Source organism: Pleurodeles waltl, chromosome 5, assembly GCF_031143425.1.
Source record: "Pleurodeles waltl isolate 20211129_DDA chromosome 5, aPleWal1.hap1.20221129, whole genome shotgun sequence".
NCBI lineage: Eukaryota > Metazoa > Chordata > Amphibia > Caudata > Salamandridae > Pleurodeles > Pleurodeles waltl.
Genome location: NC_090444.1, coordinates 80,524,447 through 80,547,807, shown reverse-complemented (window position 1 = coordinate 80,547,807; position 23,361 = coordinate 80,524,447). Strand labels below are relative to the sequence as shown.

At 50.6% G+C, this 23,361-nt stretch overlaps 1 protein-coding gene and 1 long non-coding RNA gene across 8 annotated transcripts in view; one reads left to right on the top strand and one right to left on the bottom strand.

The window, feature by feature from the left end:
* Positions 1-23,361, top strand: part of MAPRE3 (microtubule associated protein RP/EB family member 3) — a 664,975-nt gene that overhangs the window by 114,308 nt on the left and 527,306 nt on the right. The gene's annotated exons all lie outside the window — the stretch shown is intronic.
* LOC138295378 (uncharacterized) overlaps positions 1-23,361 on the bottom strand; it is a 382,460-nt gene that overhangs the window by 136,003 nt on the left and 223,096 nt on the right. The window contains exon 6 of the long non-coding RNA XR_011203586.1: positions 16,850-16,961. This is a non-coding gene — a long non-coding RNA (uncharacterized lncRNA). The remainder of the gene's footprint in view (positions 1-16,849; positions 16,962-23,361) is intronic.

Here is a 23,361-nt window from a genome sequence, read left to right as displayed (position 1 = left end):
TCCGCTGTTAGTGCTTTTGAAGGATGAGCAGGGGCCAGACACCTTGCAAGGTTGTGCAAGGTAATTGCCAGCTTTGTCCATGTCTTTATATGGTTTTGAAATTGAGCAAAAGCCAAAACTAGAGATCTGGGTTATCCCCAAGTGTCAAGTACACATAGAATCTTAAAAATATTTGGGATGTAAATTGCACAAACAAAATTTAAACCAGTTACCTTTTGATACCTAATGATTAATATCTACCATTCTTACACTGATTACCAGGATGAAAATCTTGGCAGAGCAAATTGTCCCTCCAAGCCCAGTTTGCTTTTTGGTCTCCTCTTCTGCTTTCTGTAGAGGCCATGTGGCACTAGTGAAGATGTTGTGCTACCCCAATGATAGTATTATTTTGCAAACCTTCCCCTGCTCGTCCTTCATTCCTTCTTCAGACAGGCCACACATCTGATTTAGTCACTGCAGCGCCATCGGGAGCTCTTCCCACTCTAAAGCTAACTGTGACTGCGGGTGGATTAGGTCTTCTGGACTTAGAATGCTATTATTCAGCTGCACAGGTCCAATGGGTGGCTCGCTGTCTTTCTGCCCACCTCCCTACATGAGATGGATTTTACCAGTAAAGACTTTTAAGAAAGGCTTAATGCACTGCTCATTGTTTCCTACTGACCATTCTACGGATCACCATCCGGGGTTATCTTGCATGGCTTTCTCTGGCCTTGCCAGAACCTGTAAACTCACTGACACGAAGAAACCCTATGCTACTGCACTACCTTTGCTAAGCCTTCCCACTCGCACAGGATGGCTGTGCTCAGAGCAACTCCATCAGTTGCATGTTGCCGGTGTCTTAAAATTGGGGACTTTGTTTCTGAACAGTGAGCTACTAAATTTCCAAACCCTTGTGGCAGACTACCATCTTCACCCCGGTCAACTCCTTACTTACAACCACCTTAAATAATCATTAAATGCCCTATTTCATGTCTGCCACTTAGCACTAACCCTACAAGAGGTGTGCCAGAAGCTCTGTACCATAGGAAATGGTTGCAAACTGATAGAAGGGGTGTACAGACCTATCCTACAACATGGAAACCACTCCAGGTCTTCTCATCATACTACCTGGGTGATTGATGTGGCCAAACCTCTGCAAGATATGGACTAAAATACTGGACTTTCCCCACAAAGTATCCCACAGCTGTCACTTTAAGTGAAGTCATAGTGCTTCCTTGTGAATGCATTCTGCCCGTTGCTTGCCATTGGCCTTGTGGTTTGTAACTCAAAATTTGTTGCTTTCAATTTGCTGGCTTTATTTGTTTTAGGCTATGCAGCTTGAATTCGTCCCTTCCCTTGCCAAAACCTTATTTACAGTATCCTGCAGAGTGCTCCCTTTCTGTAAACAGGCCTGTAAATCTTGTTCTTATCTTATCATATTTGCTGTGTAATCAAAGAACAAAGTAAAATGTCAGACTCTGTCTTCGGTGAGGAACTTAGTGTTGACTTTTCTTTCTCTGACTTCAAAATGAGCGGATTTATGCGACAATCTTGCTGGATACTGGGGTTAGGAAAGAGTTTTTTCTATCACATGAGAACATTTAAATAAACTTCAGAATATATCAGAATTAGAAGTACAAATCAAGCACATTTTTGTTAATTCTGAACTGTGCTGGAAACAAATACCTTTACATGATTAAAACAAATAATTGCATTAGGTGATGCAATTTCCACACATCATTGTCTGTGCACAGTATAGTTTGATTTGAAAAACTGTATATCTGTGCAAATGTAATGGTCATTTCAATAAAAAATGTGTTGTCTGTAATGGCAGTGTGTTGGCATACAATCCATACTGCACTCCACTCTGCTCTGCACCACTGCAGTGCACCCTACTCTGTATCATTCTACTTTACTCCACTCCATGCCACTGCACTCTTCTCCATTCGGAACCACTCCACATTATGGCACTGCACTCTATGCTACTTCACACTATGCCTCTCTACTCTACTCCGTACCACTCTACTCTATGCCACTGCACTTTACGCCTCTCTACACCACACTGCTCGTCTGCACGCCATACCACTCCAGTCTAGGCAACACCAATCTAATCTGCACAACTCCACTCTCTGCCACTCTGCAACACTGCACTGAACGCCACTGCACTCTAAGCTAATACACTCTATGCTAATGCACTTTACTCTGCAACACTCAACTCTATGCCCCTGCACTCTACATCAATACACTGTACATCACTATAATTCTACACTACACTCTTTGCCACAGCACTCTACACTACTTTACTCTATGCCATCACACTCTATGCCACTTTATGCAACTTCACTCTACCCTGTACCTCTCCACTCTAGGCCACCTCACTCTACTGTGAAATAATCTACTTTATGCCACTGCATTCTATGCCACTGCATTCTACCCTGCACCTCTCTACTCTATGCCACTGCACTCTACTGTGAAACAATCTATTCTACGCCACTGTACACTATACCACTCTGACCACTGCACTCTAGTTCAATGCACTCTACACCACTGCAAGCTGCCACTCTGCAACACTGCTCTGGCTGCCACTATACTCTACACCACTCTGCTTTGTACTACTGCACTCTGAACCAATATACTCTATTCCACTGCATTCTGTGCCACTCTACTCTGCCCAATGCCACTCTATGCAACTGCACTCTACACCAGTGCACTCTAAACAACTGCACTGTATGCCACTGCCCTTTACTCTGCACCACTGTACTCTATGCCACTGTTCTCTGTACCACTCCACACCACTGCACTGACACTACTCTGCAACTCTGCACTCCACACCACTCTACTCTATGCCACTGCACTCTAGGCACTATACTCTACTCTACACCACTCTACAATACTCCACTCTGCACCAATCTACACCACTGCACTCTATGCCACATGAGTCTACTCTGCACTCTGACACTGCACCACTCCGCATTACTGCACTCTCTGCTACTCTATTCTATGCCACACTGCACTCTATGTAACTCTACCCCATGCCACTCTATGCCACTGCACTCTGCGCCAATGCACTCTAAACAACTGCACTGTACGCCACTGCCCTCTACTCTGTACCACTGTACTCTACGCCACTGCTCTCTGTGCCACTCTACTCCTCTCTACATCACTGCACTGACACTCTACTCTGCAGCGTTGCACTCTCCACCACTGTACTATACACCAATGTACTATGTACTACTGCACTCTATGCCACTCTACTCTGCATCACTCTACTCTGCATCACTCTACTCTGCATCACTCTACTCTGCATCACTCTACTCTGCATCACTCTACTCTGCATCACTCTACTCTGCATCACTCTACTCTGCATCACTCTACTCTGCAGCACTCTACTCTGCAGCACTCTACTCTGCAGCACTCTACTCTGCAGCACTCTACTCTGTCCCACGCCACTCCACTCTATGCCACCCTACTCTGTCCCACGCCACTCCATGCCTCTGCACTCTATGCCACTCTACTCTGTCCCACGCCACTCCATGCCACTGCACTCTATGCCACTCGACTCTACGCTAACGCACTCTAAACAACTGCACTGTACCCCACTGCACTGTACTTTGCACCATTGGGCTCTACGCCACTGCTTCTATGCCACTCTAATCCACTCCACACAATTATGCCACTAACTTTAAGCCATGCTGAACTGCAGCTACTCTGGTGTATAACATGGCTAATGGCTAAAACACATTAGCAAAGCCAATAACTTTCGTAGATGAGACCTATTGGCTTTGCCATTGTTTGTTAGTACTATGAGGTACCGAGGTACCTGAAAGAACTGTGAAAAATACAATTACATCATAATAAAGGATGCTACAAAATGCGCAAATACATTTTGGTTAAATAAAAAAAAAAAGTGCTTCTCAAATACAGATTTGAATAATATACAGTTTATACCTAGTACTAAAAAATGTTATAACACTCCATTAAAACCACACACTCCACAGCTCACCTTGGAACACCATTACAATACCTCTCTAAAAGAAATATCTTTGCCACCAGAAAACTTTAAGTGACTCCTTTTAGTAAAGTCAATGCAGGTTTTCAAGCCCCTTTGTATTTTCAGATTTACCTGTTGGGCACATTTGCATGTCTTTAGGGAAGGAGACCCCCTGGCAAGAAGGTCTGATTATCTGTCTGCCCCTCCCTCAGAGCACAGGAGACCCCCTGCCTTCAAGCCCAGCTGCGGAAACTGATCTGCCCGTAATTTCGCCCTGCCTCCGTTGCCCTTTAGGTGAAAGGCTAAAATTACGGGCAAGACTAAAATTACGGACAAATGCCGCCCGTTAAGGCTTTCATCACGGACAACGGACGGCAGGGCGAAATTACGGACAGTCCGTGAAATTTACGGACGGGTGGTCACCCTAGTGAGAAGCAACCTGATCCGGTGATCCACTTGTGTCCGTCAAACGCTGCACCGCTCTACCATAGTTATCCTGCATAACTATCCTAGATTCCGATGCGCCTGCACTCCCTTATACTGTACTGAGTTCTCTGTTCACTGCAAGAAGGATTCTAAGGGTGTCAGCTTCGTGGCTGGGGTAAGCAGGAATATTATAGACTTATCCCAGTTAACTAGAAGGCTGGCATGTCTCCTGAACTCCGGTGATTAGAGAAGTGGTGTTTATGTTCGGGGTCGCAAATCTATAGCACAGTATTATCTGCATAGGCCGACACAATGAGAGTATAATGGGAGAATGGTACTCCTAGAGTGCACAAGCCAGTGGCTCTGCAACCAATGCGTAGAGCAGGGGGGAAGAGGACAACCCTGCCTAGTGCCCCTCGCAGTGGCGATGGGAGCCGTGATGCCACCGGTTGCGCATATAGTACTCTGACCAGCTGAAGGGAAATGTCACCCACCCTGATGTGCCGCAGAACCGCCAGCATAAACCCCCACTCCACTGAATAGAAAGCTTTCTCCATGTGGAGAAACACTGCCACGGCTTTGGTCTCTGGGTTCAAATATTGTATTGCACCAAACAGTGTCCTGAGGTTGAACAATAGGTTGCGCCCCAAGACAGACCCTGCCTGCTTCGCGCCCACCACTACCCGGCAGCAGTGGAATAAGCCAGTTGTCCAAACTCTTGGGTACAACTTCGTATCCACGGTCATAAGCCCCATTTACTCAAGGTCCCGCTCCAGAGCGCCAGTGTAGTGTGTGTTCACATGGCCAGCAGGAGGGCCAAGGCAGAAAATCGGGTGCAGAGTTTGGGGCTCCTTTTGCATCTAAAGATGCCCAGGGCACTGCCCCCCCCCCCCCCCCATATTCATAGACCCGGCAGGTCTGTCACTTACCAGAGTGTATCGAGGACCAGTAATGTTGTTGTGATGGGCAGGACCACAATAAATGACAGAGGTGAGCCCCTTCGAGAGGGCAGCGTGGGCAGGTAATATGTGGCGAGTTATAGTATTGGTGTAAGTGAGCTGGATGAGGTAGAGTCTCTGTAAAATATAGAATTGGATGTTCTTGAAACAGGAGTGCCTAGAGGCCTATTTTGGGTGGGACAGCGCTATCTCCCACTCCTTATTGAGAAGTGCTCTCCCTATGCCTGTCTCCCACCGTTTTTATGGCTCTGTAGAGCCAGGTAATAAGATGCCAGTCAGTGCCCATCGTAAGTAGGGTACGGATGACTGGTGTTGGGGTGGTTCTGTTTGCAGGCACCCCACAGCACTCGAGCTCTGTTGCGCAGTTGTTGCTGTGTGAGGAATTGTCCTGTGGCGAGGGCACTTTCTTCAGTCAATTGAGCAAAGTGGAGGGGGTGGCACTTGACCTAAAGGTCTTGAATAGTGTGGAAGGAACTCGACGTCCAATCCCTGAGTCTCATCGTCCTGTAGTAGCCCTGAAACCTGGGAAGGCCCAGTAGGGGAATGTTAGGGCTATAGCACGGTTTCCACGGTGAGAGACGGTGCATGTGGAGCATGCAGTCCCGTGTCACTACCACGTGCAAGGACCAGGCGGAGGTGGGGAAGAGCAGATTGCACAGTGTGGCCGATGTGATGTCACCTCGGGGTGGGGAGGATCACTGGGGAGGGGAGGGTTACCAGCTTCTCCCATTCAATGTCCGGCTGTCCAACGTGACAACCACTGAAGCTGTGAAGCCAGGAAATGGGCCTCGAAAGAGGGGGTTCCGAGCTCCCCTTTCTGCAGTGTGGCAAGAGCTACTCTGTCATCGTACACCCCAGATCAAGGAGCACTGCAGTGTATCCAGTTCTCTGAAGAACCAGTGGGGGGGTGGATATGTGGGCGGTTTGAGAAATCATATAATAATCGGGGCAGGATGATAATTTTTAGGAGCGTGATTTTGCCCAAGCTTGCGAGTGGAAGCGATTGCCAGAATGTATTCTGTGCACATATACCTGCGAGGGCCCTGTGAAGAATTCCCTCATAAAGGTCTGACCGCATATGGTAGAGGCGAATGTCCAAGTATCGGATCACCTCTGGGCACCACTGCAATGGGGTCTCTGCCAACGCTATTACACACTGTGGGTATCCAGACTGCAGGGGGTAGGTTGCCGACTTGGCCCCATTCACCCTAAGGCCAGAAACCTCTGTGAATGATGCAAGAGTTGCGTGTAGTGGAGTGAGGGGCTGCCGTAAATCTTGGATATATATAAGTAGGTCCTCTGCATAGAGCAACACCTCTTGGACTTGGTTCAGGGGTGGGGTGGGGTGGGGGAGGGACGCGCTTTCTTTCCTCCCGGAGGTGGATCACCACTGGCTTCACCGCCATTGCAAACAGTAAGGGAGCGAGCAGGCTTCCCTGCCTGGTGCCCCTCCCCACTGGGAATGAGTCTGAGACCAAGGGACCCGGGCGTACTTATGGTGATGGTTTGTATACAGCAGGTGAGTGTAGGCGAGCAGTCTCCTCCCCACCCCCATGCAGGCCAGCACCCGAAACAGGTAATCCCACGACAGGGTGTCAAACGCCTTCTCCACGTCCAGGACAAGGCAGGCCGCATGTCGAAAGATATCTGGTCCTGCATATGGAAAAGTCAGCAAATGTTTTGGGAGGGACGATCTGGGAATAACTATTTGCTAGGATCTTACAGAGAATTTTGTAATCAGTGGCCAGTATTACTATAGGTCACTAGGACCTTAGCAGGGTAAGGTTTCGGTCTGTTTCAGGATTGACACCAACAAGGGCTCACGCAGGGAGGAACAGGGCTGCCCAGTCACAAGCCCTCTTGGTACATTTCAATTAGACGTGGGACCAGTGTGGCAGAAAATGTAGAGTAATACTCTAAGGGGAGCACATTGAGACCAGGGGTTTTGTTATGGGCCATTTTTTTGATTGCCATAATAGGGGCATCCAAGGCCTCCCTGGTGACCACAGGGATGCACAGAATTGGAAGGGTAGAGAGGACGTTCTGCATTATCTGTGGAGGTGCTCTGGGGCCTTTATATACATAGGCATAGTATGTGGAGAATTCTCAGAGTATTTCCTCCTGCGCAAATATTTCCCCGTAGGGTGACCGGATCTCTGCAATAGGGGGGCTGTGGGAAGTCCATCACCTACAAACGCTGGGGTAGAGTAGTGGTATCAGCGCCTGGTATTTTGTCCAGTTGGCCAGTCTGACCTCGGCCTCTCCTATATCGCACTCTAAGTTCCAGGGTCAGCTGAGTGTCTCGGAAGTCCGAATCCTTCAGTCTTGATGCAGGCACCAGAGTGGTATCACACGTCATGGGGGCAGCTATGCCAGATCCACTATGGCTATATGGGCATTGTGATCCGCAGTCCACCTCCCATGGTAATCCGAGTGCCATACGCTCGAGAGGAGGGACTCCGAGTAAAGGAATTGGTCCAGGCAGACATAGAGTTGGTGTGGTGTAGAGTAGGAGGAGTAAAGTTTGGTGGTGGGGTGGAGTGTCTGCCATATGTTCGCAAGGGATCAGTGACCGATCCATGCACGGAGATTTGCTGCCTTTTGGGTCGGGGGGAGCAGGGAAGGGGAGGGTGTGACCCACCTAGGTTTGTATCCTGCACACATTTGCAGTCTCCGCCCAGTAGCCAAGGAAGGTTCGTTTTGTGTGCCAGTAGGGCTGAGAGCTACCCCCCTCAAGGTCCCTGCTTAACGTTGGGGGTGTAACTGCTGCTCAGTAGTACTGGTCTGCCATCCAAGGGCCCTCCAATAGGACTAAGGTCCAGATGTAGCAAAGGGTTTTACCCATTCTGTGTCTATGGGAAAATGTGTTCGTACATATGGCCCATAGAGTCTAAGACCTGTGCTGGATTCTTTTGATGACGCTCGTTGGTCTAACAATTCCCAAGCATTCCCAAGCCTCTGCAGGTTGAGTGAAGAAGACATTGTTTTCATTTGCATTTATCTTGAGGCAGTCTGGGAATAGCAGGGCTCGGTGCTCCTAGGTAGGCCTCTGGAGTCTGGAATGCGAGTTTGGCAAGATGGGTGCAGCCAGGGGCAAACAACCCTCGAAGCGCTCAAGGTGCTATGCTCAGCCCAACTGTGCCCTGCAGAAGTTCAACGGTCCAATCGCAATCTGGCCTTGCTGGCCACCTCTGCTTGTAGACGGGCCTGTGGGCTTACCTGGAGTTTGAAGGGGGTGGTGACCCCTACTCCAGCTCTGATGCCCCCCAGGAACCCTAGGAACTGCGTCTCCGCAGCACGCGCCTCCATCACCGCTGTTCGTGCACCACAGGCAAGCACCCCAGTCTGACTAATGTCCCCGGGGCAGCAGCGCTCACTCCAGCTCCTGGCACAGTGCTCGGCACCCGCGGGGCCCGGGTGAGGTCCGCACACCGCGACTGATCCCCGTGGTGTGTCCACCCCCAGCTGCCAGGTCTCCAGCCTCCACGCGCCAGGGGAATCCAGCTGCTGACGTGTTGGGATCGCGGCTCCGGTCCCCCGGGACTATCCCTAGGAGTTTTCCCCCCACATGAAGACATGCTTCACCGGGGGAGGGGGTTCAGGACTCCCCAGGCAAGAGTCCACTATGGTCTTCTAGTCACTCAGAGACCACCACTTTTCCTCATGTTGATTGAATTTGTTAGACCATCTTGACTGTGAGCACGAAAGTGCCACAGCTTTCCTGATTACCTTGATATAATGTCTAGTTGTGCGTTGGACGAAATGGACAGGAATTTTTCTTGCCCTTGACAGTAATCACTATATCTCGGGAGGTGGGCGATAGGAATTCCCTACCCCTTCCTTTCCCAGGAGTTTAGTCAGTCACTGATAATTATCCCTTTTAAGTAGGGAGACCGTTGTTCAGTCTGCTGTGCAGCAACTTAACTTGGCCTAGTGCAGGGAATGCAAACTACTAAGCCAGAGAATATGACAAATCCTGATGTGTCGTAAGATGGGGACCTATGTTATTCTGTAATTCAAATGAGTACTTGTTGTACCCCAGTTGACACTTTGCTTCTGCTCTGTAGGTCTAAGTGGTGCACAACTGTACCTTACGGCAGAATGTGCCTGTGTACAGTGCAATAAAAGAGCTCAGGTCAGTGGCAGGCTGCTTGTGCGCGGTTACCGGGCTGTCCGCGGTGGTGGGCTCGCCCATGCAGCCCACACGTGTGCGCCTGTGTTCACCTGCGACCAGCCCAGGGGTTGTCTTCATTCTGAAGTGCGTCCCACTCCAAGCAATTCACACTCGGGCAATAAAGACAAGTCTATGGCCCTGCTCCCTGCAGGAAATCAGAGGCCAGGCGCGGTATCGCGCCTTCCAAACTACAGGAGATGTGGAACGACGCACATTAACCTGATGGAAAAAGGTTTGTAATAAGTTTAAAACTGCGTTGCACAGCGCACATTCCACATCTATTCATCATCTGCGCAAGTGTGGTCTGTTTCAAACGGACTAATAAAGGGTCTGTAGGAAAGGGAGGCTGTAACCACGTACTTACTACAACTGTTACCGTGCATCATGAGGATATTGTAAGTAAGGATGTCAGGATATTTTTTTGCGATCTTTTCTAAAGTCTGTGGAAAACAATAACTTTGCAGATTGACTTTTGTAATAAATTATGTGGAATGTATTCTTTTTTGGTATTATCAAAATGGTTCTGCCTGAGATATACTTTGCAGAAAAAAAAATGATCGTCTCCTGTGCAATGCTGCTGTGGATGGAAAAGCCCCACAAAAGAAAACATACTGGTAAAAGCTGTTAAAATGTTCCTGCATGGCTGCACTGCAGTAAGATCATCTTGTTATACCATGACAATTACCTTGCAATGTGATAACAAACTTAGCGTGTGCAAAGGCACGAACTAAGCGGGGAACTACGCAAGGCTTGCAAAGGGCAGAAATTACAAACTGGTTTGCAGGTGAATACACACGTCTGACAGCACTTCTGTGGGTCACCCGGGAGTTTCGGGGACTTCATGAAGTAAGACCTCGGAGGACACCTGTATCAGAGTCGATGCCGAGGGGGCAGAGTTCACTGCTGATCTCTTCCTCCCTGCTCATGAAGTTGGTCGTATGTGTATGCAAAATCTCGGGGCTACGGCTATGGCCTGTAAATCTACTACAGTTGAGTTTGGTTTCTTACATTTCATTTTCAGAGACGGACATAACTAATTGTGGTGAATAGATGAGTATTTTTGTGCACCCTGAAGGTTATAGTTTTGGAATAGGTTTTAACAACTGCCTTTGGGTTTATGCCCAGTTCCAAGCAAGGCCTAAACACTGGAGTTAAACACTGTAATGGTTCCGAGGGTATAAACAAAGCCGACGACATCATCGCCCCGCACCTCCAGACCGTCATCAACTCTTCTTTTTCTTCTGCTACCTTCCCCGAATGCTGGAAGCACGCTGAAGTCAACGCCCTACTAAAGAAACCTACGGCTGACCCAAGCGACCTGAAAAACTTCCGCCCCATCTCTCTTCTACCTTTCCCAGCCAAGGTAATAGAAAAGACCGTCAACAAACAGCTGACCACCTTCCTGGAAGACAACAACCTGCTCGACCCTTCACAAACCGGATTCCGAACCAACCACAGCACGGAAACCGCCCTCATCTCAGTCACAGACGACATCAGAACCCTGATGGACAACGGTGAAACAGTCGCCCTCATTCTCCTCGACCTCTTGGCTGCCTTTGACACCGTCTGTCACCGCACCCTAATCACCCGCCTACGCTCCACCGGGATCCAAGGCCAGGCCCTGGACTGGATCGCCTCCTTCCTCGCTAACCGCTCCCAAAGAGTTTACCTCCCACCGTTTCGCTCAGAACCCACCAAGATCATCTGCGGCGTACCTCAAGGCTCATCGCTCAGCCCGACACTCTTCAATGTCTACATGAGCCCCCTCGCCGACATCGTACGTAAGCACGACATCATCATCACCTCCTACGCCGACGACACCCAACTTGTACTCTCCCTCACCAAGGACCCCGCCAGCGCCAAGACCAACCTACAAGAGGGTATGAAGGACGTCGCAGATTGGATGAGGCTCAGCCGCCTAAAGCTGAACTCTGAAAAAACGGAAGTCCTCATCCTCGGCAACACCCCGTCCGCCTGGGACGACTCCTGGTGGCCCACGGCCCTCGGCACCGCACCGACCCCCGCAGACCACGCCCGCAACCTCGGCTTCATCTTGGACCCTCTTCTCACCATGACCAAGCAAGTCAACGCCGTGTCCTCCGCCTGCTTCCTCACTCTCCGCATGCTCCGTAAGATCTTCCGCTGGATCCCCGCCGACACCAGAAAAACCGTGACCCACGCCCTCGTCACGAGCCGCCTGGACTACGGCAACACCCTCTACGCCGGGACCACAGCCAAACTCCAAAACCACCTGCAACGCATCCAAAACGCCTCGGCCCGCCTCATCCTCGACGTACCCCGCAACAGCCACATCTCCGCACACCTGAGACACCTGCATTGGCTCCCAGTCAGCAAAAGGATCACCTTCCGTCTTCTCACCCACGCACACAAAGCCCTCCACAACAAGGGACCGGAATACCTCAACAGACGCCTCAGCTTCTACGTCCCCACCCGCCCCCTCCGCTCCGCTGGCCTCGCACTTGCTGCCGTCCCTCGCACCCGCCGCTCCACGGCGGGTGGGAGATCTTTCTCCTTCCTGGCGGCCAAGACCTGGAACTCCCTCCCCACCAGCCTCAGGACCACCCAGGACCACTCCGCTTTCCGGAGACTCCTAAAGACTTGGCTGTTCGAGCAGCGATAACCCCCCCTTTCCCCCCTAGCGCCTTGAGACCCGCACGGGTGAGTAGCGCGCTTTATAAATGTTAATGATTTGATTTGATTTGATAACACGCGTCAGTAGCAATACATCATTCATGCACTTCCTTCCCTTTGTTGTGTTCGTGGAACCTTGTGATACTGATTGCTTTGTGGCTTTCTGGGAGAGGGTGCATTGACACTGCTCCCTCTCCTCTAGATGTCTCCTTCCATCCTTGCATCTGATCCCACCTCTGCGGCCGTGTGAGATGCGATGCCGTGTGCCTCCAGGTCCGGGCTCCCTGGCTTTGCAGGTTGTATGATTGAACCATGCATGCGGCAACCACGCATGCCTGAACGCGGTCGGAACAACATCCGCGTTGTTTCCACGCATGCCTTTACAACGATTTTTCGTTGTAAAGGCATGTGTGGAAACAGCATGCATGGTTGTTGCATGCCACTCTCCCACCCTAAAAACCTAAAAACAGAAGTACCCCGACCCCCCTACCCTTAAAAACTACCCGATACCCCCTCCCTGGGCCTCTAAAACCGCCCCCCACCCCCAAAAATAAAACAACCGAATCCCTAAAAACAAAATTATGACACCCCCACCTAAAAACAGAAGTCCCCCGACTCCCCACCTTTACAAACTACCCCGATACCCCCCACCCTAAGCCCTAAAATACTCCCACCCCCAAAAATAAAACTACCCAACTCATAAAAACAAAATTACCTAGACCCCCCCCACCGCCCCTAAAAACCTGATTCTCCCACCTGCCCTGAATACAAAATTATCCCAACCCTCCCACCCAGCCCTAAATACAAAATGAACCCGACCGCCACTACCCCTAATAACCCACCCCACCCATCCTAAATACAAAATGACCCCCCACCTGCCCTGAATACAGAATTACCCCAACCTGCCCCTAAAAACCTGACCCCACCCCTAAAAACCCGCCCGCCCTAAATACAAAATTACCACAACCCCCTCTAACAACCCACCCCCAATGGCCCTAAATACAAAATTACCCCAAACCCTCCCTAAAAACCTGACACCCCTCACCCGCCCTAAATACAAAATTACCCTGACCCTTGCCCCTAAAAAGCTGCCCCCCACCCACCCTAAACAAATAATTACCTCAACCCCAAATACAAAATTACCCTGACCCCACCCCTAAAATCCCGACCCCCCCCTCCCACCCTAAATACAAAATTACCCTGACCCTGCCCCTAAAAGCTCGACCCCACCCAAACACAAAATTACCCAACCCCCACCCCTCCCCTAAAAACAAAATAACCCGACCCCCACCCTAAAAACGATAGCACCAACCTCTCCACCCCCTTAAAAAAACAAAATAACCTAACCACCCTAACCCCTACACCCCCTGACCCGCTTACCTGACCACGTCCTCCCCCAATGGATCTTCCATTTTCTCTGCCTTAACCACGCATGCGTGGTTCAGCACATGCGTGGTTAAGGCAGAGAAGAAGGCCTGGGCTGTTCAGGCAGGCGTGGCTCCGGATCTTTCCCAGCTTTGCACCCTCGGTTACAGTGCTAGCCACTTCCCTGGGGGTCTGTAGCAGGAGGCAGTAGTGAGTGCTAGAAGCAGGGGCTGCATCTGATGGGGCACCCTGGCCACCTGCAGAGCAGTCTCCAGCAGAGCCTCTGGCTTGCAGCCTCCGGGGTGGGCAGCTCTAACCTACATGAACAGTTACCACAAACATGTCCGTCTGCGGCTGGTAATTCATTCCTTCTCAAACAGTGCCTGACGTTCCGCCAAGTGTACGCTGCATGAGATGTCTGCTGTGCTCTTCAGTTGTGTCGTTCTGCTCTAGATGATCGTGGGACTGTGTATCCGGACTCAACTCTGGCATTAAACATTTGCTGTCTAGAAGCAGGTGCTCGCCCACTGCTTGGACGAATGCAGGACGCAGCTATCCCAGATTTTTCAGGACGGTGTTGACCTTTGACTGTAAACGCTTTAACGTACCTGACATTTCAGAGGTTTACATAAGTACTTATTTAGACGTAGCATCCACCAGTAAAGCCCTTGCACCCATACCGCCCGGCTCTTTATCCTGTGTAGTCCTGCCACCGCTGTACTGCGCATTGGTCCCCTCTGGTCTGTGGCTAACGAAGGCACTGCCCTGCCACGTAGGGTAAAGTTCCCTCACCAAAGTGGGGGGGTGCGGCCCGTTAGGGGTCGGGGCCTCCGAGGTCCAGGACTCCCCTTGCCCGCACCGGAGGTGCCCAGTGCCGGCCGTACTTGGGCGGAAGTACAGCAGGGGGCCAGACGTTGGGTCGGCGTTGGCTTCTGGCCAGATCCGGCTGCCGCAACCCGGTGGGGGGCTGTTTAAGAGCCCCCCAAGAAGGCTCGTCCTTGTTTACTTGTTTCGGCGGCCGGGTTCGTACGGGGGCCCGCGATTGAGGATTCTTCATCGCCAGATTCCCGCTTCCTTTTCGGCATCGGTTCCTGCTTCCTTTTTGGATTGGTCGCTTCGTTGGGTCGTTGCTCTACATTCCTCGGGGAGCAGAGCGTCGCAGGAGGTGCTTGGACCGCAGAAGTGTAAGTATTGGCACGTCCAGCTTTGCGCGCACTGCTAGTTTGCTGGAGCCCCCCTTCTCAAACCGCATGGGGAGCATTTCGCGACAGGCACGTTTTTACATTTATTGCCTGCGCGATTTAGTGACTCTAGGCATTCCAAGACCGTGCGCCGGTCACACGGGTGGGCAGGATTTAGCCTTTGAGCCAGCGCGCGACAGGCGCGTTTTGAAAAATTGTTGCCAGCGCGATTTAGACTCGTCATTTTGTACAGGTTGCGCAGGTTTTTTTAATAAAGCGCCGGCTAAGCCTGTGGTGTAGTTGTTACGGTCCCCATAAGTAGGACCTCAGGGGAAGCGCTGCAGGTTTACAAAGGCACCACCCCCCCTTTTAAACCACGCGTGTTGGGAAGCGCGTTTCGAGTGCGTTACAGGTGGTAGGCAGCACAATTACTGACGCGCTGTGTATTTTGCTGAATGCACGCAGGGCCTATTGGTCTTGTGTTTGTGGGCCGCAGTGTTTTTAAAATTTTGTGATCAGGGTATACTTATATTATTGACACACAAATAATTTAAGTCCAGCTTTGGTTTTTCTGTTTTATCGCTGGTGAAATGTATTTTACTGCATGGTAGCTGTGGTAGTAGACCTGCCTGTGTTGCGCGTTATGTTTAAGAAATATTGTTAATTTAATAAGTGGCTTACTTGCATTCAGCCAAAGGGTGTGTGTGGCCTGTGTGGTTGCACTAATTATTCTGGCTGGCCTTGGCTGAGTTAAGTACTTAAGAAGTGTTCTCCTCTTGATCCAGTGGTTTGTATTCGTCTTGTTTGCAGGGTCATCAATAACACAATAAAAAAAAAATAAAAAAAAACTTCTTCAATTTCAGTCTCAGGATAGTTGCTTGTGTTTTCATTTCATCATGCCACCAAAAAAGACTAGCACCCCAAAGGGAAAAGGGGGGACCCCGAATTATCCCAGTTGTTAAGATTGGTTTTAGAAAAATTGGGGAGTGATGATGCAGTCGAGGGCAATGGGTCACCTGATAAAGAAGTTAGTGGGGATAGGATCAACCGCCCAAAGCGGTCCCATGTAGCTCCCAGCACTGCTTCCCCCCCGGTTAAGCGCAGGAGGAATGGGAAGACAACGGTTCCTGCCTCCCTTAATCAGGCGCCCTCCGCAGTGGTCAGTCCGTCAGCACAGATTGCCTGACCTGAACCTACTGCCCCCACCGCAGCCCCTCCCCCGTGCCTCCAGCCTTAACTGATGGCACCACTACATCACCGGGTCTGGGTCTAGAGGGGGTCTTGGCTGATATCCGTAAGTCCCTGGCCACCTTGGCTCCTACAACGCAGTCGGGGGTCCCTCCCGCTCCTTTACCAGGGGTAGCTTTGCCTGCACCGCCTGTGCCCCCACCTACTCGGGTTCCCGAGCATCAGGCGCAGGTACAGGATCCTTCCAGGCAGGCGTTACTAGAGGTATCCAAGTTGTTAGCCAGTATTAATGCCCCAACTATCAACACACTGCCGCCTACAACCTCGTGGGGGTCAAGTGATTCCTTGCAGAATTTTTGTTGGGCTAAGGTAGAAGATCCATCCATTGGCTGGGATCAAACTGAGGTTAATGTGTGGCTAGAATGCGTTAATAACAAGGTCTCTGGGAGGCAGCCCTTTCGGCCACAAGTGTCAGGTGAGAAGAAGGGTTCTTGCTAGGCATTCAACAGGAAGGTGTGTTCACGTCCCGCCGGATCCTGCAAGTTTGGACACAACTGTTCCTTTTGCAGGCACCCCTCCCACCCAGAATTTAAATGTATCAAGAAGTCATCTTTTGCCTCCCACAGACCAACTCCTGTCCTTGTAACCTCTCTGTGGCTAATAACACGACTGTCCTGCTGTGTACTGCCGTCTGTCTCAAAAACCTGCTCCTTTAAAAAAAAAAAAAAAAAAAAAAATGTTTTGAATAACATATATCTTAGAATCAATAGAAAGAGAGAATTTTGATACCCGAGACCTGGCTTAATGTGATTGTGTATGATTACCAATAATATGATTTTGTATTTCAAATACATTTTAATAATAGAAGTTCTAAAATGCAATCATATTTAGAAACAAGGCACCATGTCCTTCGCTGCATTGTGTTTAAGGGTACCTGATGAGATGGGAGGAATGAACCTGGAGATGCAGGACTGCAAGGGCTGATTGATGGGAGGCTGACTCCTCCACACAGTCATGGTGGCACCCAACACTTAATCATCCAGATGCTGCATCAAAGGGCCATGGTAGGAGGAAGAACACAAATGGTGAAAAACCTTTTTCGCAATCTTGTAGCTCTTGCATGAAATGAAGATTAATATAGAAGTTAATAGCCTGGCACCACATTCCACCTGACATCAGGGAAGAGGAAAGAGCCAGGCAAGGATGTCGAGAGCTACATTCAGGAGAAGTTCATACTTCAGGGATCAAAAATCAGTAACACAAATAGAAACACAGGGTTAACAGTGCAACCAAACATAGAGCAGATCTATTGCAATGCACCCATCGCTTGTAAATGCCTCCTTACCTATGATTCACGTAGGAAATGAAACTGCAGGAGAAGGCTCTACTTCATCTTGGATTAGGAACGTCAGATTAAATTCTATGGCGATGCCACCATCTTGGGAAGGGCAGTGTATATGGCTTGTCCACGCCCATTTCTTGAACCTCACGGCCCACGGAGATGCCAAGGTTTGCCATCCTTCATCCAGTGCTGAACCCTGCAGTCCTGATGCTGGGACTGCAGGCCTAGCCGTGAAGATGAAGAGGCTAAAACCATGTGCTGAGTGCAGCTTCTTAGTTTCACCCCAGGACAAACACTGCTGCACTCTAGACATGGGGGTTCCCCCACAGGGATTTTGCCACTCTCTCCTCTCTTGCAATGTGCTTTTTGGGTATTTTTCTGGGGAGTGCCCTGCTTCTGTGCCCTGACTGTTGTTTATTGTGTGGCGGAATATCTGAATTCCAGACGAACCTGGGGATTATCATCAACCAAGTGTTACCATAATGCAGGACTGACTTATCACGGTGTCTTTTTGGATTATCATGCAAATAAATTGGCGTAAACGGCCGCAGTAGAATTAAGGTAATGCTTTCTGATGGATACAACTACCTGTGGATTCCTCACCTAATGAATACTCATATTGCGCCAGCATTCAACGGAAATCTTCTTCCTAACTTCTGCACGTCGACGAGGACGTCACAGTTGCTCACGCGACGCCGTCTGACGTCATACAGGCAATAAGAGGTCCTCGCCGACGTGCCGACGTCAGTTCCCTTTTTTCCGTGCCATTCTAAACGGTTATTTTCGAGGGAGCTACTGTTGCTGTTCGACAGTTACAGTGTGTTTTTTGGATCTATTTTTTCTTTGAGATTACAATGTCGCAAAGAAAGTCAGGATTCAAGCCCTGCCGTGAGTGTGGGGGCAAAATGTCGGTAACGGACCCACATTCTGACTGTTTGTGGTGTCTTAGTTCCGATCATGATGTTGACAAGTGTGATTCTTGTCAACATATGAATCCTAAGGCCCTGAAAGAGCGCGAGGCCAAGCTTTTTCTGGCGAAGTCGAAAAGGAAGGAAGAGAGACATCGAAAATCCTCGTCACCGAAGTCTCATCGGCGTCATCGGGACTCCCGGCGTCGTCGAATCACGGCGCCGGTTGAGTAAAGAGAGGTCTCGGTCGAGGTCACCATCAACTCGACGTCGGAAGACTTGGGAGGTCAGTCCCACTGTCACTCCTCAGCCGTCGACGCCGTTGCCTTCTCCAGCCTCACCGACTTCGCCCGGGTCATCGGGCCAACCACCTTCAGTGTTTGAGGTTCCGCAGCCTCAAATGTTTTCTCCGTCGTTGCAGACGTCGAGACCGGCGTTGGTGTCGCCTTCGAACCAGGCACCCCAGTACCCGGCTTTCCCGGCCCCTGGAGCTGATAGTACTGCATTTTTAAATGCAATGTTTTCCATCTTCCAGCAGATGGCTCCAGGTGGTGGACCGGCTGGTCCTTCGGGCCCTTTGGCCTTCAACATGGGTGCTCCGGCTCCGCTTCGACCGGCACCCTTTATGCCCTTTCTCCCCCTGGGGAACGTGGGCTCGGCGTCGGTATCGGCTCCGGTGGCTCCTGAGACTTCAGCTCCGGCGGCTTCGATGTTTCAACCAGTGGCGCCGTCTAGACCTTCTCCGACTCCGAAGCAGTCTTCTCTCCATCCGACTCCTCGTTCGGCGGCGAAGGAACCTATGGCGCCTGTAGACCCGGCATCGGACGGATCCGAGGATCGGCGTCGTTCTTCGACGTCCGCTGACGCCAGGTCGACGCTGAGGATAGAGGAGAGGCTGCATTCGAGGAGGCTTGGTCTCCGCCTCCTTGAAGAGCAGGAGTACCAGAGACAAAACCTGGAGGAAGGAGAGATTGAGGACTCTCATGAGGGTCTCCATGGGTTGGACACTGCTAGTGGCCTAGATACTTCCCCCGAATGGGACTTGTCATCTCCTGGGGAGTATACAGAAGAGGCGGCCACTTTTCATTCGGTTATCAGGAAGGCAGCTAGCTTCTTGGATCTTCCTTTGCCGGTGACTGAAGCCAAGCAGAATATGTTGACAGAGGTGTTGCACCCGGCCTCTACACCGGCAGAACCGCTTTTGCCGTTCAATGAGGTGCTGCTGGACCCTGTTTTGGAAGTCTGGAAGAAGCCGGTGTCTTCTTCAGCTGTCAATAGATCTGTGGCTAGGAGGTATCGGGCTGCACCGGCTGACCCTGGTTTTCTTACCAGACATCCAACACCTGAAAGCTTGGTGGTCCAGGCTTCCTGCTCGGCAAGGTCTGCTCCTGGCTCTTTTCCATCTGTGCCCTCGGATAGAGACTCCAAGAAGATGGACTTGGCATCCAAAAAGGTGTTCTCTTCATGTAGCATGGCATTGAAGTCCACCAATGCTACATGTATTTTAGGAAGGTACATTTATGCTCTGATGGACGAAATTGCATCAACGCATACGGAGGTCCCTCAGGGGCTATTAAGTCTGGTATCGGATGCTCAGGCAGCTGCAACTCAGTTTATCCAATCTGGGTTGGATACAACTGACTCGGTTGCTAGGGCAATGGGCACTGCTGTAGTTACGAGGAGGCAGGCTTGGCTTCGTAACTCGGATGTGCAGTCGACCCTACTGGACCTTCCTTTTGATGGGGACAAGCTCTTTGGTGCCAAGGCGGATTCGGCCTTAGAGAGGTTCAAGGAGAGCAGGGCCACGGCCAAGTCGCTGGGCTTGCAAGCCACTTCTTCTGCCTCCTCCAGATTTTTTAGGAGGATTTGGTCGTGGCTCCTCCTCCTCCTCCTCCTTTCGAGGGAAATTCCAGCAGCCTACCTCTGCTCTCTCCTATAGATCTTTTAGAGGGAGGGGTAGGGTCCGTACCAGGGGAGCCTCTCAGCAGCACTCTGCCTCTTCCTCTTCCTCTGGAGGGGTGCAGCAGGGGAAGCAGCCTTAGGCTTCCACCAATTCCCACTCACTCAACTCCTGTAGGGGGGAGGTTACTGTATTTTCTCCACAAGTGGGAGGTCATAACTTCAGACTCCTGGGTTACCAGCATTGTGAGAAAAGGCTACACCCTTCCCTTTCGGGAGTTTCCGCCCCCCCATCCCGCCCCGCCCATCGTACTGTTCAGAAGAGCACCTCTTGTTAGAACAGGAGGTTCAAGTCCTCCTTTCAAAGGGCGCGGTGGAGTTGGTTCCAGAGCAGGAAAGGGGTCAAGGTGGTTATTCGAGGTACTTCCTGATTCCCAAGAAGGATGGTCGGTTGAGACCAATCCTGGACCTACGGATCTTGAATTGGTTCCTCAAACAGGAAAAGTTCAAGATGCTGACCCTAGCTCAGGTGCTTTTGGCGCTGAACAATGGAGATTGGATGGTGTCTGTCGACTTGCAGGATGCTTACTTTCATATCCAGATACTCAAGTCGCACAGGAAGTATCTCCGGTTTGTGGTGGGGTCGCAGCACTATCAGTTTGCGGTTCTCCCGTTTGGTCTTACTTCAGCACCTCGAGTCTTCACTAAGGTGATATCGGTGGTTGTGGCAGAGCTCGGACGGAAGGGGATAGCAGTATTTCCTTATCTAGACGACTGGTTGATCAAAGCCAGGTCTCCAGAGCTCGTGTTGAATCATCTACAGTCCACAACCCAGTTGTTGTTCGACCTGGGCTTTTCGTTGAACGTGCCCAAATCTCACCTAGAGCCCTCTCAGCGCCTCCTGTTCATAGGGGCAGTACTGGATACAACATTGAATCGAGCCTTTTCTCCACCTCAGCGGGTTCAGGACATTCAGGCGTTGGTTCCAATGTTTCAAAATGGAGCGGTCATTCCAGTCCTCAACATCCTACGTCTGCTCGGTCTGTTTGCTTCGTGCATACTGTTGGTCACGCATGATCGCTGGCACATGAGGGCTCTTCAGTGGTGCCTCCGAAGGCAGTGGTCTCAACACAAAGGGGTTCTCGAAGGCTCAGTGAGAATCTCCAGAGATGCTGCCATGGATTTGAAATGGTGGATTGCGGGCGACAATCTTTCCTGAGGAAGGCCGTTCTCGCAAGCTCCGCCTGTGGCCACAGTAATAACGGATGCTTCCACTCTAGGGTGGGGAGCTCATCTGGGGGACCTGGAGATCAAGGGGCTTTGGTCTCCAGTGGAACAGATGTTTCATATAAATCTGTTGGAGTTGCAGGCTGTACGTCTGGCTCTCAAGGCCTTCCTCCCATCCCTTCGCGGTCCGTCAGTTCAGGTCCTGACGGACAACACTACTGCGATGTGGTATATAAACAAGCAGGGAGGGGTAGGGTCGTACCTTCTCTGCAGAGAAGCTCTTCGGCTGTTGTCCTGGGCAAAGGACCATCAGATTTGCTTAGTAGCAAATCATCTGGCCAGAGTCTTGAACGTACGAACGTGCGGACAGTCGGTCGCCATTTCTCGGCCGATCACGAGTGTCGTCTCCATCCAGATCAAGTCCGGATAATCTTCCAGATGTGGGGGTTTCCTCAGATAGATCTGTTTGCCACCCGGGAGAACTCTCACTGCCCGTTATTCTGCAGCCTCCAGTATCCGGTGCAAGGAGCTTTGGGGGACGCGTTTCAGATGACCTGGTGCGACCAGCTGCTTTACGCGTTCCCCCCCCCATACCCTTGATTCCTCGGGTGTTGAGGAAAATTCTCCAAGACCGGGCCCAAGTCATCTTAATAGCTCCGGATTGGCCAAGGAGGGTGTGGTACTCCGACCTTCTCCAACTCTCACTGTGCCCTCCGCTCCGTCTCCCTCTCAGGGCAGACCTCCTCTCGCAGTCGCAGGGGCAGGTTTTACACCCAAACCTCCAGAGCCTGCACCTTCATTCCTGGAGATTGAACGGGGCAACCTGAGTTCCTTTTCTCTCCTGCCTGAGGTAGTGGATGTTATCTTATTGGCCAGGCGACACTCCTCTAAATCTATCTACGCTAATAGGTGGTCTAAATTTGTGGTTTGGTGTGGAGAGAGGCAGATTGATCCCTTACGTGCTCATTTGTCAGATGTTTTATCTTTTACACAGAGGGGTTGTGCAGTGGCTACTGTTAAGGGTTACTTGTCTGCCTTTCTTTGTCTTCCAGACCAGCCTTCTTTATTTAAATCCCCAATAGTACTTAGATTCTTGAAGAGCCTTCTGAATAAATTCCCTCCAACTCCTTTCGTTATGCCTCAATGGGATTTGACCTTGGTTCTAACTTTCCTTATGGGGTCCCCTTTTGAGCCTATGCATTCTTGCCCCATAAGATTATTGGTTCTTAAAATGGTTTTCCTGGTTGCAATTACCTCTGCAAGGAGAGTGAGTGAGTTGCAGGCTCTATCGGTAAAACCCCCTTATACATCTTTTTATGGGGATAAGGTGGTGTTGAGGACCAAGGCTGCTTTCCTTCCGAAGGTTGTTTCACCCTTTCATTTGGCCCAGACAATTACTCTATCCACGTTTTATCCTCCGCCTCATCCGTCAAATGAAGAAGAGAGACTACACCGCTTGGACCCAAAGAGGGCACTAAGCTTTTATATAGACAGGACAAAGGATTTCAGGCTGGAGGATCAGCTTTTCATCGGATACGTGGGAAAGAGAAGAGGAAAGGCAGTCCACAAGAGAACACTCTCCAGGTGGGTTGTTCTTTGCATTAAAATGTGTTACTTTTTAGCTAAGAAGGATCCCCCTGATGGTATAAGAGCTCATTCCACCAGAGCTAAGTCGGCCTCTTCGGCCTTGGCTAGGGGTGTTCCTGTGGTCGACATCTGCAAGGCCGCAACTTGTTCGTCCCTTCATACTTTTGCGAAGCATTACTGCTTGGACTCTGAGGTCAGAAGGGATGGCCATTTTGCACGGTCAGTGCTGCAGGATTTCTTGGTTTGACCATTCAGGCACCCGCCACCGAGTGCGGTACTGCTTTGGGACTCTATTCATTAGGTGAGGAATCCACAGGTAGTTGTATCCATCAGAAGAACGAGTTACTTACCTTCGGTAACGACTTTTCCGGTGGATACATTAGCTACCTGTGGATTCCTCACGGTCCCACCCGCCTCCCCGTTGCCTGTTTGGTCTAACCAAGTAATTCTTGAGTGTGCTCCTCTTGGTTTTGAGGATTTGTA